Source organism: Poromitra crassiceps (genome assembly GCF_964638095.1).
Source record: "Poromitra crassiceps genome assembly, chromosome: 23".
NCBI classification, from domain to species: domain Eukaryota; kingdom Metazoa; phylum Chordata; class Actinopteri; order Beryciformes; family Melamphaidae; genus Poromitra; species Poromitra crassiceps.
The window spans coordinates 1,477,480-1,494,979 of NC_139639.1; the positions used below are offsets into that span (position 1 = coordinate 1,477,480).

A 17,500-nucleotide genomic window follows, 5' to 3' on the forward strand; every position below is an offset into this window, starting at 1 on the left:
AGCACACAACCACACAACTCACCTCCTCTCTCTCTGGGAAATTGGTCACAATGTTCTTTGTGATTTTCACGAAGTCATACATCAAGGACAGGCTGATAAAAATAGCGGGGACACGTTCATTCATTTCAATCAAGTGAAAACCAAAACAAGGAAGTCAAGCGCGACACATCGTGACGTAGTCAGCGACACTAGACATTTCACCAGGTAGCAGACGCTGCTCGCCGACACTTGAAAGTGTCGACTCAAGTCCTCATTTCTGTCGGCGACCGTTTCAAAAGTGTCGGCAGACAAAGCATAAGGCAAGGCTTTACATGCAAGAGGGCTGGGAAGATCATACAGTATGACATATCAAGGGTCTAGCAACATTTATGAGTGCACGCCTCCAGACTTTTGGGTTACCAATTTTGAGAAACTTCATCCAAAAACTAAAAATATCCTCAAAATAAACAAAGCAATATGCACTTTAACCTCAGCCATTGTGAGATTGAACATAAAGAAATAATCAAGAAACGTATAAAGTCACACAGAGAGACCAGAGGAGAATTTGGGTTCAGCATTTTAACCTTCACAAATGTGAATAACTTTTATGACTTTTGGAACGTAAATGCATTGTTTTTTAAAGCGATTTTTAGAAAACGCTTCAAAAGGCATAATTTTTTTTTGTGAAGAGTATCATGCTGAACCCAAATCCGCGTTCCCATTAACTTTTGTTAACCACAGACCTTATTTTATGCATCTAAGTGAAATAAAATACGTCATCCCTGCGGTACTCTATTACAAGGAGTAAAGTTCGATAAAAAGTGGGGTGCATGTAAAAAAAAAAAAAAAAAAAACTTAAGATGGTGAGTCACAAAATCAAGTCTCTTTCAAGCTCGATACAGAAATCGCTCTTTTCATGCAGCGCAGAGCCACGGGACTACACAACATGATCTGTTCAGGCTGTATGGGCACCCACATATTCACCCACTCTTTGAATACTAATGAGGACATAGTCATGCAAACATCCCTTTACACACACACACACACACACACACACACACACACACACACACACACACACACTACACACCGACCAAAACTAAATCAGCCCGAAGGAAGCATTCAAATAATTCACAGAATTTCTCAAAATAGATCTGCGTCTATGACAGAAAACATCTCCCGAGAATGTCTCCGAATGCAAAAACATCAGCATCCATTTTTCTGCTCCCTCATCCCCCCCAATCCCCCCTCATCCCCCCTCATCCCCCCTAACCCTGCAGGAACATCGCAGATGAAAAAGAAATCACAATCTCCATCCATGTCTAGAGAGAGAACCTGCTTGGCACTCTCAAAAATGCAATAAGCAGGCCGAGCATTCACAGAGAGCCGTGTGTGTGTGTGTGTGTGCGTGTGTGTGTGTGTGTTCACAGACGTGTGCGTGGGTGAATGCATATGTTAGCATAATGTTATATATATGAAAGCAACAGCAGTGGGCTATAGCAGTTAGTTAAAGAGAGAACATGGAGGGGGCAATTCATCAGTCTCACTGGGCTCCTCTAGATAGCGGGTGCACTTCCTAATTGCGTTTGGGAGATTGTGGCGCTATCCGCTTGACCCCAGGGTGACAAAACAACAGCTCGCACAGGCAGGAAGATGCATACTCTCTCTCTCTCACACACACACACACGTGCACACACACACACACACGTGCACACACACACGTGCACACACACGTGCACACACACACACACACACACACACACACGTGCACACACACACACACGTGCACACACATGCGCGCACACACACTTAATTTCAGGTTATCTATTCGCCCAGGACCATTGACGCCATGGACAAGACAATACAGGGATGGGGAGAATTCAATATCGTAGACAATACACATTCATTCTGCTGGGGGCTTTGTGGTATGCAATGCAATTAGCGTTAATTGCCGCCTGTGAAGTTGTGGGATTAGAATTCACTGGACGAACTGTGACTGTCAGGCTTTGGCCGTTAATTGAACCGCATGAAGCTTGAATTGTGTGACTTTTAAATAGTTAAGCGTGGAGAGCTCTGAGCAGCACTTTGGCTAACGTGTTAAACGTGGATATGTAGCGCAGTATTAATTGTTGAAGTAAGAAGACGGGCAGTATGAACGTACCACTTGAGAGGCAGTGACGGCAGCTGAGGAGTTAGACTGGATGGTCGCTAGTGATTTTTTTTCTCCTGATTTTCTCCCCTCCCACCCCATTTTCTCCACGCTATATCCTCCCCGCACCGGCAGGACGTAGCAGAGGATCACGCTATTCCCCCCAGTTCCCCTCCCCCCCTGAAGAGGCACCTGTTAGGCGTGCTGTGAGACTGGTGGATTTACGTGCGGATACTTGATGTCCAAGACACACTTGGTAAACTGAAGTCTTGATAACTAGGAGCGCAGTAGCACTTGATAGCTGAGTCTGCAAGGTTCGAAGATGGGAACAGTTGCAGATGGTTGCCATGAGATTAGTCTATGGACAACTGCACGTTATGACATCATCAGTGAGGTCAACAACGATGACATGATCATAACTTATGACATCATCACTGTCGACATCCCAATGATGACATCCAAAAAGCGTCCAGTGACGTAGTCAGATAGTGATGTAGTCATGACATCATCTAACAGTTCGTACTCATGGGGAGATGTAGGTATGACATCATCTAACAGCGCCCCCGACTGACCAGAGGAGGCACTAGTGCAGGGAAACAGGACTCATACCCCACTGGTGGCTTCCCACCCGCGGACACGGCAAATTGTGTCTGTAGGAACGTCTGACCAAGCAGGAAGTACCGCTACCGGGAATTGAACCCGGGTCTCCCGCGGTGGCAGGTAAATGCTTTTACCTCGACACCAGATGCCCCTGCTAGTTTGAATCTTTTGACCAGCTGGAAAATAACTTGCAGGGCTGTTTGTTTATCACGTTGTGCAAAGTGTGTGTGTGTGTGTGTGTGTGTGTGTCTGTGTGTGTGTGTGTGTGTGTGTGTGTGTGTGTGTGTGTGTTTGCGTGGGCTGCCTGCAGAGTGCATCAAACGTTGGACCGTGGAGAAAGCCCTCTGCGGTTTGCCTTCCTCGGTTTGCAGCATGACAAGACACTCAGACGCTCTGAGAGGGAGGGGGGAGAGGGGACAGAGTCGTGTAGGGAGAGGAAACGGAGACAGAAAGAACACCAGAGTGACAGTAGTGACAAGGAGAAAGACATACGGAGTGAATTAAAAATAAAGAAATAAATATGCGCGGGGAGAAAAAGCAACGCCTCCTTTGGAGTGAAAGGCAGGATGAAGATGAAGTACTTTAAGAGGGCGCGACGGTCAAGAAAAGAGAACTGCACACACAGGAGAGGCAGACAGAGGATTGGATGAAGGCTATAGAGAGATGGTCTAGAGAAATGAGACAGCTAATGTGGCTATAAATAGCACTGTCAACCTCTTGTGAGATCTCACTTTGCCTCCTCCTCATCGTCACCTCCTCCCATGCAGCACAGCACAGCGCTGAGCAATTATTCAGCTCTTGGTGTTGAGGCTACCGCACCACCTGGCCTCTGTTACCTCTGACCCGCCCATCATCTCTCACCCCGCCCTCCACCCTCCAGGCCCCGCCCATCCTCTCTCACCCCTCCACCCTCCAGGCCCCGCCCATCCTCTCTCACCCCTCCACCCTCCAGGCCCCGCCCATCCTCTCTCACCCCTCCACCCTCCAGGCCCCGCCCATCCTCTCTCACCCCTCCACCCTCCAGGCCCCGCCCATCCTCTCTCACCCCTCCACCCTCCAGGCCCCGCCCATCCTCTCTCACCCCTCCACCCTCCAGGCCCCGCCCATCCTCTCTCACCCCTCCACCCTCCAGGCCCCGCCCATCCTCTCTCACCCCTCTACCCTCCAGGCCCCGCCCATCCTCTCTCACCCCTCTACCCTCCAGGCCCCGCCCATCCTCTCTCACCCCTCCACCCTCCAGGCCCCGCCCATCCTCTCTCACCTCCACCCTCCCCGCTCCGCTCCGCCCCGCCCACCTCTCAGCCGCCTATACTACTCACCATCGCTGATAGTTTACAGCTCTCCTAGGGTCATCGGTTGACAGTTACATGGCTGAGCATGGGGAATTCCACACTTATGCATGCACACGCACGCACACACACACACAGACACGCATGCATGCACACATGCACGGACACACACACACGCACGCACACACACGCACACACGCACGGACACACACACACACACACACACACACACACACACACACACATATTGCAAATAGGAAGAGTTCCCTGCCAAGGCCACACACACTCTGGGAGCAAAAACTACACTAATGAACACAGAGAAGGTGAGAATGAAAGGAAGCCACACTACTGGGTATTAGATCATGCATTCAGCAGCAAGAAGCATAGTGGATAGAAGGAAGAAGGATAGTGGGAATGTATGATTTAAGATACTCGGCACATCTGTTGTTCACATGAGATACAACATTCACCATGATGCCAGTATGACTCCCGCAGGTTCAGGCTTTATTGGCTGGCCTATGAGCAAGAGAGTCGTCCAATTTATAACCTCAGCATGATGTCATAAGTGATTTGTGACAGACACGGATCATGTCAAAGACATTGTGACATCATTAGTGTCATTAATCACCGATGATGTCACAGACATGGCAACTTTGGCTAAACAGTGACATTATATAATCAGTGTCTTGTCACAAATCATTTGATTTGATTGACATCACTGATGATGATCACAATCTCTATGAGATCATCAACGCTCAACGCCCATGTGCAGATCTGATCTTGCCACACCTAAAATCCAAAGATTCTCCCTCAAGCCGGATTCAAGTGACCACTTCACTCGACTCATAGGCTCGCCCGCTGTGCGTCATGGAGAACAAGACGACACCGTCAGTGATGTCACAATGCGCAGCAAAGCGTAGAATGCGGGAGACGAGGAACAGGCTGTCGGTCTGCAACAAGCTGTGCTACGCCGTCGGCAGCGCGCCCTGCCAGCTCACAAGTTCCACCCTGGCCGTCTTTCTTCAGATCTACCTGCTGGATGTGGCTCAGCTGGATCCCTTCTATGTCTCCTTCATCCTGATAATCGGCCGCTGCTGGGGCGCAGTGACGGACCCCACGGTGGGCTTCCTGGTGTCCCGCAGCCCGTGGACGCGCCTCGGACACATGCTGCCCTGGATCCTGCTGTCCACGCCTCTAGCGATGCTGTGCTACTTCCTCGTATGGTATGTTCCCTCGTTTGAAGACGGCATGGTCATCTGGTACCTGGTCTTCTATTGCCTCTTCCAGACCCTTCAAACTTGCTTCCGCGTGCCCTATTCTGCCCTCATCATGTTCATCAGCTCTGAGCAGAAAGAGAGAGACTCGGCCACCACATACAGGATGATGGTGGAGGTCCTGAGCACTGTGATTGGTACAGCCATCATGGGGCAGATCGTGGGCAACGCCATAGCGCCCTGCGTCCCTGTGTCTCTCAAATTGACGAGGAGTCTGGGCGACACCTCGGCATCCCTGGCAACCGCCGGACCTGAAAGCAACGCCACTGTGCCCGTCAATTCCCTGGACCGCACGAAAAGGGCCTACATGACTGCCTCTGGTATCATCTGCGGTATCTACCTCCTCTGTGCTCTCGTTCTTTTCTTTGGCGTGAAGGAGCAACTAGATTTGAGTCGTCCCAGGCCCAAGCACATGTCTTTGTTCCAGGGAATACGGCTGGTGTTGGGACATGGACCCTACGCCAAACTGGTGATGGGCTTCCTCTTCACCTCAATGACTTCCGGGCTCCTGGAGGGAAACTTTGCCCTGTTCTTCAGTTCCACCCTGGGCTTCAGGAATGACTTCCAGAACTTTCTACTGGTCATCATGCTCTCAGCTACTCTGACCATTCCCTTCTGGCAGTGGTTCCTGACTCGCTTTGGGAAAAAGACGGCGGTTTACGTTGGCCCCTCGTCTTTGCTTCCCTTCATGGTCCTGCTGGTGTGTGTGAAGAGCAGCCTGATAGTCACCTACATCTTCTCCTTCGCCGCCGGGATCGGAGTGTCTGCATCCATTCTGCTGCCTTGGTCCATGCTGCCCGACGTAGTCGACGACTTCAAGGTGCACAACCCAGACTGCAACTGCCACGAGGCCATCTTCTACTCCTTCTTCGTCTTCGTCACCAAGTGCGCCTCGGGAGTCTCCCTGTTCATCTCCACGTTCAGTTTATATATTGCAGGCTACATCACTCAAGGCTGCTCCCAACCAGAGGAAGTGCATTTAACCCTGAAACTGCTGGTGTCCGCCGTACCCGCCTCTCTTCACCTGATAAGCCTCATCATATTGTACTCCTATCCCATTGACGAGAAGAGGCGTCAGGCCAACTGCAAGCTACTCCAGGCACAGCGGGACAATGAGGCAGATTCCGAGACGGACTCAACAGAGCTGTGTGAAGCAGACCTCCCTGGATTAGAAAAGTCTGCTAAGTAGAGAAAACACAGCCATCATCATCAGCCATAACGTTTTGTATGGTTTTCTGATTCAAAGCGTTCCATTTGGTTCACACCGAAAGCATCTCAGAAGAAGCAGCGCTTCACGGAAGCATGGAGCAGCTCGTGTGATGGGTTTTCCCTGTTTACAAGGACGTTTTCAATGAAACTCCCTCCGCGAGGCGTTGAGTCACTTTGTCGATGCAGTGTTGCCAGATATATGGTGAGTTTCCACCCCCATTTGGTGCTCCAGAGGGCCAGCAACCTGGCAACCCACAGTTCTTTACAGTTTACACCGCAGTGAGGGACGCTCTGAGCAGGTTTTGACAGTGAATTATGTATATCGGCTGTGAGCCGCCAACTAAAGCTTCTCGAGCTGGAAAATCCTCGCGAGCCGCCCAATGAGGAACTAGGAACTAGACAATATCATCAGTCACGGCAAGGCCTCTCTGATAATAATGAGTATCCCCTCCCTGCATTGTGCCGAGTTTTCTCTCCATGATATTAACTCAAAGCATAACTCTTTGTATAGTGAACTATTTTGAGCAGTTATCCCTTCTGAGACATGCTCAGATGGAGAGTTTTCCCCCCCGAGGAGTTTGAGCTAGTCTCCATTAAACCTTTAAAGGACATCAGTGTTGTGGCGTGGTCCTCGCTCGTGAATGCACTCTCCTCCAAATAGAGGAGAAAAAAGGGACATTCCAACCTTATGTTTGGTCTGCGTAAAACGTCTGGTTCCGGTCACCTACCGTCTGGCCAGGCGCAGCAGTCACCTTCTACTTCTGAAAGGTACTTCTTGAAATTCCAAAAGGAGACAGGAACCTCGCTTTGTCTCCAGTCTCAGTCTAGCCCCGTAAACACATATTATCTGTCCTCCTTTCCAGGCTTAGCTGAATCACATCCTACCATCTTTCTAAGTGGCCGTTCACACCAGCCACACGCCACGCTGAAGCCGCGCTGAAGCGATCGTTCAGGATTCAGTCCTATTTTCCAGGCGTGACGCGTTAAGCTGCCAGGCATGAATTCAATGGGAGTTGTGGGCGGGTTCAAGGCGCGCCGAGCAAAGGCGCTGGGGAAAAGCTCCTTGTGTGACCGGTTAAGCGTCAGTTCAGCTTGAGCCTGCCTCCAGCTTCAGTTTTCTTTGCTTTATTTTGTCTAATCTGACTTTGCAAAGCGACATCCTCCTGGTCAGCAGGCCCGGCATGTTTCTGATAGAATCGCAGACCTGCCAGGTGCAGCAGGGAGTCTCCATAAGCCTCTGAGCTGGAAATGTCACAGTGGCTCCGCCTACGACCCCTGTCAGCTCAGCAGCTCACTGAGAAGAAAGGACACGGCCCAATGGTACAGAGGGACACACACACACACACACACACACACACACACACACACACACACACACACACACACACACACACAGGCCACAGCAGTCAAGGTGCGACTGAAAATGACAACTACTTAAAGTGAAATGATATGAGGGCAGCCATAGCAAGGTCCAGGCCTGGAGGTTGGTTATAACTCATCATACATTTCCAGCTGGCCCTCACACACACTCGTATTGATTATCCAGCGTTTTGGACCGCTGCCTCTCAGCACTTCAGCTGGACTGCAATGCAAATGCAGCACAGCTCCCTCATGCTGCGCCTCCGTGGAGATTCTCCACTTGGCAGCAAATGTGCATTTCCTACTCTTTGAGACAAATACACTGACAGTTGACATGATTTATTTCTTTTTGAACAAAAAAAAAGTCACATTAGGCTCCGGTTTTTAGAGGATAAACCAGCATTTAGTCTAGTGTGTGCGTGTGTGTGTGTGTGCATGTGTGTGTGTGTGTGTGTGCGCACAATTTTTTACATTGGAATATTTGCATCAAACCTGTAAAAATAGTTTAAAGCAGCTATGTAATTTTTAACTGGTTATGGAAGTCTAAATGTAATACTGATGCCTCACATCTTACGTACCTACAGTTACATCAGCAAATGAGTCTGCGAGGAGATCGGTGATTTCTATACAGGGTATTTAAATTACTCTTGTGAGAGTATCGCATAGTGTCCGTCACGTGTTACGTGTCTGGGTGAAACATAGTGTCCGTCACGTGTTACGTCTGGGTGAAACATAGTGTCTGTCACGTGTTACGTCTGGGTGAAACATAGTGTCCGTCACGTGTTACGTCTGGGTGAAACGGGTTCTAATTTTGGTTCCGGCCGGCAGTAAAAACAAACAGGCATGGCCTGCCGCGGCTCAGACAGCCCGGTGGAGACAGGGGGAGGAGCCTACTGTAGGTGTTCAGGAAATGCAGTTTTCGTTCCAGGTGAACAGTACCACTTTTGCCCACAGGCACCGCAACAATAAACACTAAGTGAAAGTTCCCCATAGCCGCTTTAATACCTATAGTAAAAACCTAACATAAGCCAATGTCCATACAGAAAGTGACTAGAGAGCAGATGGCACAGCAGAAGTGCATTTACACCAGGACAAGAACAGAGATAAAAAACGACCAATTAAATGAATGCCCTCAGCATAACACTTTACATTTGATGTGTTTTGGCCACAACTTGTGGCGTCCTAACAGTGATGAAAAGGAATCTGTGGATGGGGGTTGTATATAGTTTTGGCCAATTTAACTTAACAGCGCCTAAAATTAAAAAACAAAAACAAAACAGTTATTCATTCAATTGAAACAACAATTCCGTCGTTCTTTCAGAGTTTCACTGGCAGGACGTACTGTAGCATGTGGGAGGATCCCGTTGGGATTCCACATATCCTGATTCGCTGCAGCATTAGCCACGCCCATGGCCACGCCTCCCAAAAGCTAAACACAGCTTTAGAATGTGTGTCAGGCAGGCAGTTCAATCTCTGCAAATAGAAATAGAGAAACACTGGGTGTTCCTTAATCTCATCTCGTTCATCATATGATGCATGAGATGCCAGCTCTGTGATTAAATCTACATGCACACATAAACGACTAGTTTGATAATGAATTAGACTGACGTTAAGATGATTTGTCGTTAGCCACTTCAAATGCCTGTCGAGCTGCTTCGCCTCCGCGCGCTCTCATACGAACAGATGGGAGGCTGTGCTTCTCTGCTGCCCCTGAAATCTGTCAACAGATAGCACCGTGTCAAACTCAGCAGTGAGTTGGGATAAATTTATCTCCCTCTCTGTCTCTCTCATATCACTCTCGTCCCCCCCCCCACGCCCCCCACCCCTCCTTCTCTCTCTCTCGGTTATGAATACCTGAGTGCATAATCATTTTCACATTATTATCTGTTATGGATGTTTAAACTATACACACGAGCGCGGAAGAAACGCACAAGATCAATGGGATTTGACAGGTGGCATTTGAGCACCTCGCGCTAGACCTTTTGCATGCTAATGCACACGTATTAAAGTGACATAACTAAAGTGTCAGCCAGACGGGGTGGTGGGGCTGTGGGGGCTGTGGGGGCTGTGGGGCGAGACCTTCTGCAGCATTCGTCTGAAAGGTAAATCCACAGAACACATCTCGAGCGAAGGTAACGAGCGGTGTAGTTTTGATGTGCCAGCCGAGGTTAAGATAACCTAATCTGTCATCTTTCATTGATCTCTGCGCGCTCGTTATGTTTGTCATAACAGACGGCAGGTAATAGCTTATGCATGCGCCGCTTGTCATGTTTGATCATTTGTCGGGTCTTCAGCCATAAGGTAAAACTGTGAAGGTGTCTTCCTGATTTTAGAGCGAGCCACTGCATCTTTTTCGTACACATTTTGCAAGTGTAGATGACGGTGTGGAACTGGAAAGGCGTAGCGCCAGTTAGTGTGCCCGGCTGTCAATGGATGGATTCCAGTCCTGCTACCTGTCATATCTGTCCTCCCTCTCTGATGTGTACTCTGTAACAACAACATTCAGCAGGTTGGGTTGAAGCACTGTGAAAATAATTCTGTGAAAATAAACACGGACGCGGCGTACTTCAAAGCAAATGGTGATGTGCGAGCCTAGGAATCGAGCACGCGTATCGCGCAAGATTTCTAGTTGATCATATAGGCCAAGTATGTGTGTGTTCTGAGATGCCCATAAGCTCGAAAATGCCTCTTTTCATCCGAAGTCTGTGCTGGTGATATTATTTTTTACCGAGCTTTCGACCAGAGTGGCGCTGTTGAGGGCTGTGACGGCTGGGAGCTCTAACCCGGGAAAAATAATATCACAAACTTCGGACTTCGGATGAAAAGAGGCATTTATGAGCAGCGTCGAGCTTTCTAACCCCGACGTCGAGAAGCTATGAACACTTCTTCTCAAGTATGTGGCTTTGAAATGTTTCTGTGACACTTGTAAAAATACGTCCGTATCGCTGATTTAGACAGCTTGGGAGCCAGAGTCGCAGGCAAGTCTATGTACGGAGACGGGACTCTTGTAGGGTATAGACGATGACGTCACACCCGGAAAGAGGAGTAACGGGGCTACACCACACCACAACCTCTCATCACACAACATCCAACTACATGAACTAGCGGTGTGAGTTGAGAAAAGCATCATCTCATAGGGAGGGTCCCTCTTGTCATAGAGTTAGTTAAGGGATATGGAAAGGTCAGCCAAAGGTCATTGAAGGGCAGGAAGAGACTGGTACTTCATCTGTTTTGTGCTGTTGGGAGGCAGGAGAACGTACTGTAGATAAGGGAGTGTGTTGCCCTAATCCCCGCCTCCCTCCTTCTCCCTTCTGTAGCACCTTTTCTCACACAATTAGCAGAGACAGCGTACTCCTCAGGGCTGCAACACAAGAGGAGCCGAGACAGAATACTAACAATACTAATGGAAATCACACCCATGAGAAGTAGATTCCACAGCTGCGGTGCCAAAGAGCAACTACATACCAGCTGCAAGAGACTAAAGAACTCGGGAGACATGAACATTGTGTTCTCTTTTACAATAGTTAGAGAGAGTTGTGTGGGGGGGGGAAACAACAGCAGAATAGAACTACAGTTTAGCTTGAGTTGAACCACATTCCCTAATCACTGTAATCTTGCCCGCGAGATTTTTTCTTTTTAACCTACAGTGCAACAACCCACTCTGCTCAAAACAAGACTATCAAGGATGAATATGCCTTTACTATTATGTATGCAGTTTAGGATTGTGTGACACTTTTATATAAAATATATAACTATAGATTTTAATATGAAATATAATGACATACCTTGATTAAAATGAATTTAATTGAATGAGAGCACTTAGTACATCAAACAGCCTTCAGCCAAAATTGGAATCTTGGCATCGGGGGAAACCATCCTCGTCTTGCCAGCGGATGAGTTTAACTATCTGCTTTCAAACTAAAAACATAAACTAAAAATAAATAATAATACATAATAATAATAAATAAATAAATAAATAAATAAAATAGATAGATAGATAGATCTCTCTCTATCTATCTCTCTATCTCTCTATCGATCTATCTATCTACCTATCTATCTACCTACCTATCTATCTGAGTTTTTGTAATGACCATTGTTTCCACCAACAGATGGAAACACACACAAGGTATCGTATTGTTGTGATTGGTTTGTTTGGATCCCTCTTAGTGGCTTATTGCTCCTCCCTAGGCTACATGCTTCATGATGATGCACTACACTGTCTATCTGATTCACGAGTCTTCACTTTGACACATTTCACTTGGAATGGCCAGAAGTTCAGAGTCAGTGAGCTAAGAGAGGCTATTCTCTAAGTAGTAGCCTGCTGCAGTACAGTGTCATGCACTATATACCTCACTTTCCAAATGTCTTTAACGGACATATCTTCTCTTCTTACAGTGTATTGTGAAAAACATCCACATGAGAAGTTATCGGCTGTTGCAATGTTCTGCCTGGGAGGGAAATGGAGTCATTTGCAGCGAGAGCCAGGGCAGGAGAGTGGCTGTAAGTATATGTTAGCTAGAGCTCTGACTTAGTTCAGCTCAGCACTTGATTGATGGCCCTTAGTGCCCTCATCCATTGCTCTGTCACTCGTTTGAAATTGCCTTTCAAACGTTCTGGCACTTCTGGAAAAGTGAGCGGTACTCTTCCCCCCCCTCCTCCTCTCGCTCTCTCTCTCTCTCTCTCTCTCTCTCTCTGTAGCTGAAGGAAGGGATGGTGCCAGGTAAAAGATGCACAAAAACCTTACTTGGCTTGCACAGCTGTCAGATCATGGCACTACTTTGGAGGTGATCTAGCCCGGCGCTGCTGTGAAATGGGATGTGTGTGAGTTGAGCAATGCAAAAAAAACAACATAAAAAATAGATGCGGGATGGGAAATAAGTAATGCCATTTTTCATGTCAAGTTGATCCTTTTGACTGAGTGTAAAAAAGGATATTGAAATGACATATACTGTACAGTGTGTGTAACCAGGGTCTTACAGTAAAAGTGGATGATCTGACAATGTAAATGTGTGAGATTCCGGATTTTGTGGGGTGATGGTTCACGAAAGTTATTACTCAAATATATAGACTCTATATGTTTGAGTAATAACTTTCGAGACCCATCACCCCCATAGAGTTACAGTGAAGAGAAATAAAAGAAACCCTGGCCTATGCATGCCTCCAGCCACTTGCTCAAGTTCAGACCAACTACTCCTGTAACAACTTATAATATCAAAATAAGACTAGAGCTGCAACGATTCATCGATTTAGTCGATCAACAGAAAAATTATCGACAACTATTTTGATAACCGATTAATCTTTTTGAGTCATTTTTTAATTACTCTGATTCAAGCTTCTTAAATGTGAATATTTTCTGGTTTCTTGACTCCTCTATGACAGTAAACTAAATATCTTTGTGGCCAAAACAAGACATTAGAGGATGTCATCTTGGGCTTTGGGAAACACTGATCGACATTTCTCCACCATTTTCGGACATTTTATAAACCAATCGATTAATCGAGAAAATAATCGACAGATTAAATCGAAAATGAAAATAATCGTTAGTTGCAGCCCTAAATACGACATGCAATTTTGAATATATGTGGAAACTGAAACTGAACAAGTGACTGTGACAAATCGCTGCCTGTGACTGAAAATTCAAACGAGAAATGATCTCTAAATTCGACACCTGGGTGTGTTGAAAATGTTTTAAATGTATGTATGCTGTACTACTCTTGAACCCACGGGCCGCGTCGTTACTGCAGCAAGGACATCTCCTCCTCCACACTGTCCCTGTGTGTGTGTGTGTGGGCCTGCTGACATGACAGCCCCATTCCTCCACACTATTAATGACAGAGGCTCACCTTCTCATGATCCTCCATCACGCACAGCAGCCAGACCCAAGCATCACTCCTTCACCAAATTACAACCCTCTGCCTGAGACATGAAAGAGGGTAATGGGCTGAAAATTAGCCAATTACAATCATTACAGCGCCATAATTGACCCTGGAGACCCATGTCCAGCAGTAACGACCCTGCTTTAACGTACAGTAGGTGTGTGTGTGTGTGTGTGTGTGTGTGTATGTATGTGTGTGTGTGTGTGTATGTGTGTGTGTGTGTGTGTGTGTGTGTGTATGTGCGCACACACACGTAGGCGTGCATTAGAGGGGGGGAGGTGAGATCATTAATTAGCAGTAGATTAGACCATGAGGACGGTATCTAATTTATTGAACAGCTGCAATCCAACATTCCCCTCATGGTAAACAGGGAGCATTTCGCAGAGGCGATTGGTTGTCGGGATGCTGTCGAGAGAGACAGAATGAGGAAACACTGAGTGAGACAGACAGGGAGTGAGACAGACAGGGAGGGAGTGAGACATGGCCGACTGATTGAATGAGAGGCTATAAAAGACAGTGATGAGGGAGATAAACAAGACAGAGACAAAGTGAAACGGACGAGCCGCAGAAAGACACGAAAACTAATTGAGCGAAGGAGAAAAAGTGGAGAAATAGATCCTTTGTGATGGAAGATAATTAGACATGAAGAAGGACGCAGCGGGTCTTGGCACGTGTCTCGGCAGAGGCCCCCCCATCCCATCCGTGCCAAACACCTGCCTGACTAAAAACAGCCTGTTCTCAACTCAATGCCATTTAGAGCCGTTTCCAAGAAACACTCGGAAGAGAACATGCCAACCCGAAAGGAACAGTTATATAAACACTTAAAAGATGCTTCCTCAGAACCAATTTATTGGCAGAATGATGACGCCCTAACCAGACGGGACCTGGAAGTGGCTCTTCACCACAGTGGTTAAACTCAGAGGTGGAGACAGTTTTATGTTCGTATCTGCTGTGGGGCTCTGGGTGTTTCTCCATAGTTTATAGTGTAACGCCAGCAGACTGTGGTGGTGTGGCGTTATGCAGTGCAAGCATTTGTCTCTTAAAGCTATTTGGCTGTAGAACGCTTATATACTATCTGAACCCTGCTTGAACTCACGCTGCCGAGTCTCCATCACAGCCATTCAATAAAAAGTGCAACTTAACACCTTTATGTATTTATTGTTGGCTTGGTTTGGCAAACTAATATGCTTATTTTACAAAGGTCTTGCACACATTACTTGACCCAGCACTTTCTGTACAAGAAAATTGAAATACAAAAAATAAACCCATCCCAGATTATTTTTTCCCTCACCTTGAAAAGGTTATTTTTGGAACCTTTATTCAGGATCAGAGAGCACCACACACATTCTTTGATGTTTTTTCCAACGATGATTGGTATTGGTACTTCCAAAGTAGCCCTACTATGTAACAATATAGGATAGCATAGCAACCAAAAGGCAAAATAATATAGTTGGTTGGTGCTAGCCACACAGCAGAAATGTTTGGTGGCGCTGCTACACACAACTTTAGTCAATTCATGTTATGAACTCACACATACAGCAGCCTATTCTTACAATAGAGACACTGCATGAAATAGGCCACGCCCATCATGGGGGAAAGCGCTCCATTCACTCCCATAGACCAGCGTCATTTTCCTTTAATTAAACATAGCTAAAAGTTGTTGTGTGGTGGGCTGCGCAAACAACAAATGTAAAAATTAGCCAATTAACGTTTTTTTGTGGATCTAGCTTTCAAGGAAGTAAGTTGGAGTTTTCAACTTCCGTATATATGATCTTTGTGTGCAACACACGACCATGCACGCGACATAGGAGAACGCCAGGATTGGCCGGGGGGGGGGGGGGGTGTTTTCCCCCGTTTTGGGCGATGTTTCTGAATGTTGACGCGCCCTGCAGTGTCTCTATGCTCACGCACTACCATGATTGCACTCCTGAAATGTCCCATGCTCTTAGCACAGTCTGTACCTCCTCACATCCTGTTGTGTCGGTAATTCACTGCACTTATTAAAGTGACTGAACTTTATGCCTGCAAAATATCAGCTGCCGATGAAATCTCTTCTCACTGAACCATGGGAGAAAAACAGGGAAGAAAATCATCGTTACACAAAGCTGTTATTGCAAGATTCCTGTCATAGATTTTCTTTTGATTTATTCGTTCCATCGTTATCTTTTTTCTGTCCGGCATGAAATATCTGCATCAAATAGCATATATGGCCTGCGAATAAATGTGTGTAATACATCACTCAGGTACAACCCTAAAAGAGACTTTCTTATTCCATTGTTCAAAAAAAAACACAGTTTAAGACGGATGCACATTTTTCCATCCATCTGTGTTTGCTGTCATCATTTCAGAAAAGCAGTGGCCTAAACGCAGTGTCATTATTCATTTCTATACTAACACAGTGCTGAGGAAAAGACGACGACAGAAGAGAAAAACAAGGCACGACTGCTAAGATGAACATCAGTTGCTTCTGCACAATTAACAAACAACAGGAGAGGGGCCAATCAAGAGAAGCAATGGCTGAAAGTGCTCAGTGCTCATGACAAGACAACGCCTGACTAATTCTGTCAGCAGAATACAAGCTCATTTAATGTAAGACAGTTCTGTTCGCCGGCTGCCTACAAGAGGATTCATCATAACAAATGATAAATGTGTCAGACATTTAAAGTCGGAGTTGTTTTGAATGCTTATTATGTGAAGTGGTCAATTGTAAACAAAGCGCAGATTTTCATATTTAGCTAATGAATATAATGTCTCGTTGATGCATATTTGTCTCTGTGTGTATTGATATGTAAGACGTTAAGTACCCACAAAGCTGACTGCCGTGCCGTGCCGTGTGGAGGAGGAGGAATAGGTTTTAGCCATGTTGTTTTTTCTTCTTTGTAAGAGGATTTCTATGTTAGACTAGATGATTATACAACTGAGACTGGAAACAGAGAGAATGCACATTCGTCATATCAAGTGTATCTCTGCCCAGCCAGAAAGAACCTGTGTGAACTGACAGCTGTTCCTCTACCCATTGAAAGTGCAGCTCATATTCCATAACTAGCCTCCTGTACTCGTCTTCTTCAGACTTTTTTTTTTACCCCGTTTATCTCTCTCTCTATCTGCTGTCTCTCTCTCTGTCTGTCTACCTGCTGTCTCTCTCTCTCTGTGTCTACCTGCTGTCTCTCTCTCTCTCTCTCTACCTGCTATTATCCAGAGAGACTTGTACTGTCATAACACTGGAAATGTAACCACAGTGATTTACACCCGCACAGAAACAACCACTGCTTTGTTGTAAGACTTCAATTCAATGTAGGGATACATAGTGTCTGTTTTTTAACAAATATGTTACTGGGCCGGAGAGATGTGACATGTTGACATGTTGGAATACAAAGAGAGATAGTCATTGATGCGGGGGAAAAAAAGTTTCTTGAATTTGGAGAAACAACTTGTTTTATGCTGCATGTTGATTGTCAGATCACTCGGTAAAACTGCTTTCTTCGCTTCAAGCAAAAAAAAATATGAAGGCAGAATATTTTATTTTTTTGAGCTACAGTTACAGCTATTTAAAATCGTGAGTGAGTCTGTATGCAAAATTAATGTGAATATCGTTTTCTGAAACAATGATACCATCCATAATGGGGTGTCGTCTCTCCTCTTGTAGCCACGGATTCTCTATGAAATTTAATCTTTGCAACTAATGGCACTGTATCGTATGGGCTATGTTAATTACTTGCAGTTATACATTGGCAAGTGCAGGTAAATGAGTTGTGATTATTGTAT

At 46.2% G+C, this 17,500-nt stretch overlaps 1 protein-coding gene and 1 pseudogene across 2 annotated transcripts in view; one reads left to right on the forward strand and one right to left on the reverse strand.

The window, feature by feature from the left end:
• LOC310797335 (calsyntenin-2-like) overlaps positions 1 to 17,500 on the reverse strand; it is a gene marked incomplete at both ends in the record, with an annotated part of 214,194 nt that overhangs the window by 78,596 nt on the left and 118,098 nt on the right. The window lies entirely within an intron of this gene.
• LOC310797315 (sodium-dependent lysophosphatidylcholine symporter 1-B pseudogene) lies at positions 4,939 to 6,480 on the forward strand (annotated as a pseudogene). The gene has a single exon. The product of its transcript is annotated as a sodium-dependent lysophosphatidylcholine symporter 1-B pseudogene (transcript).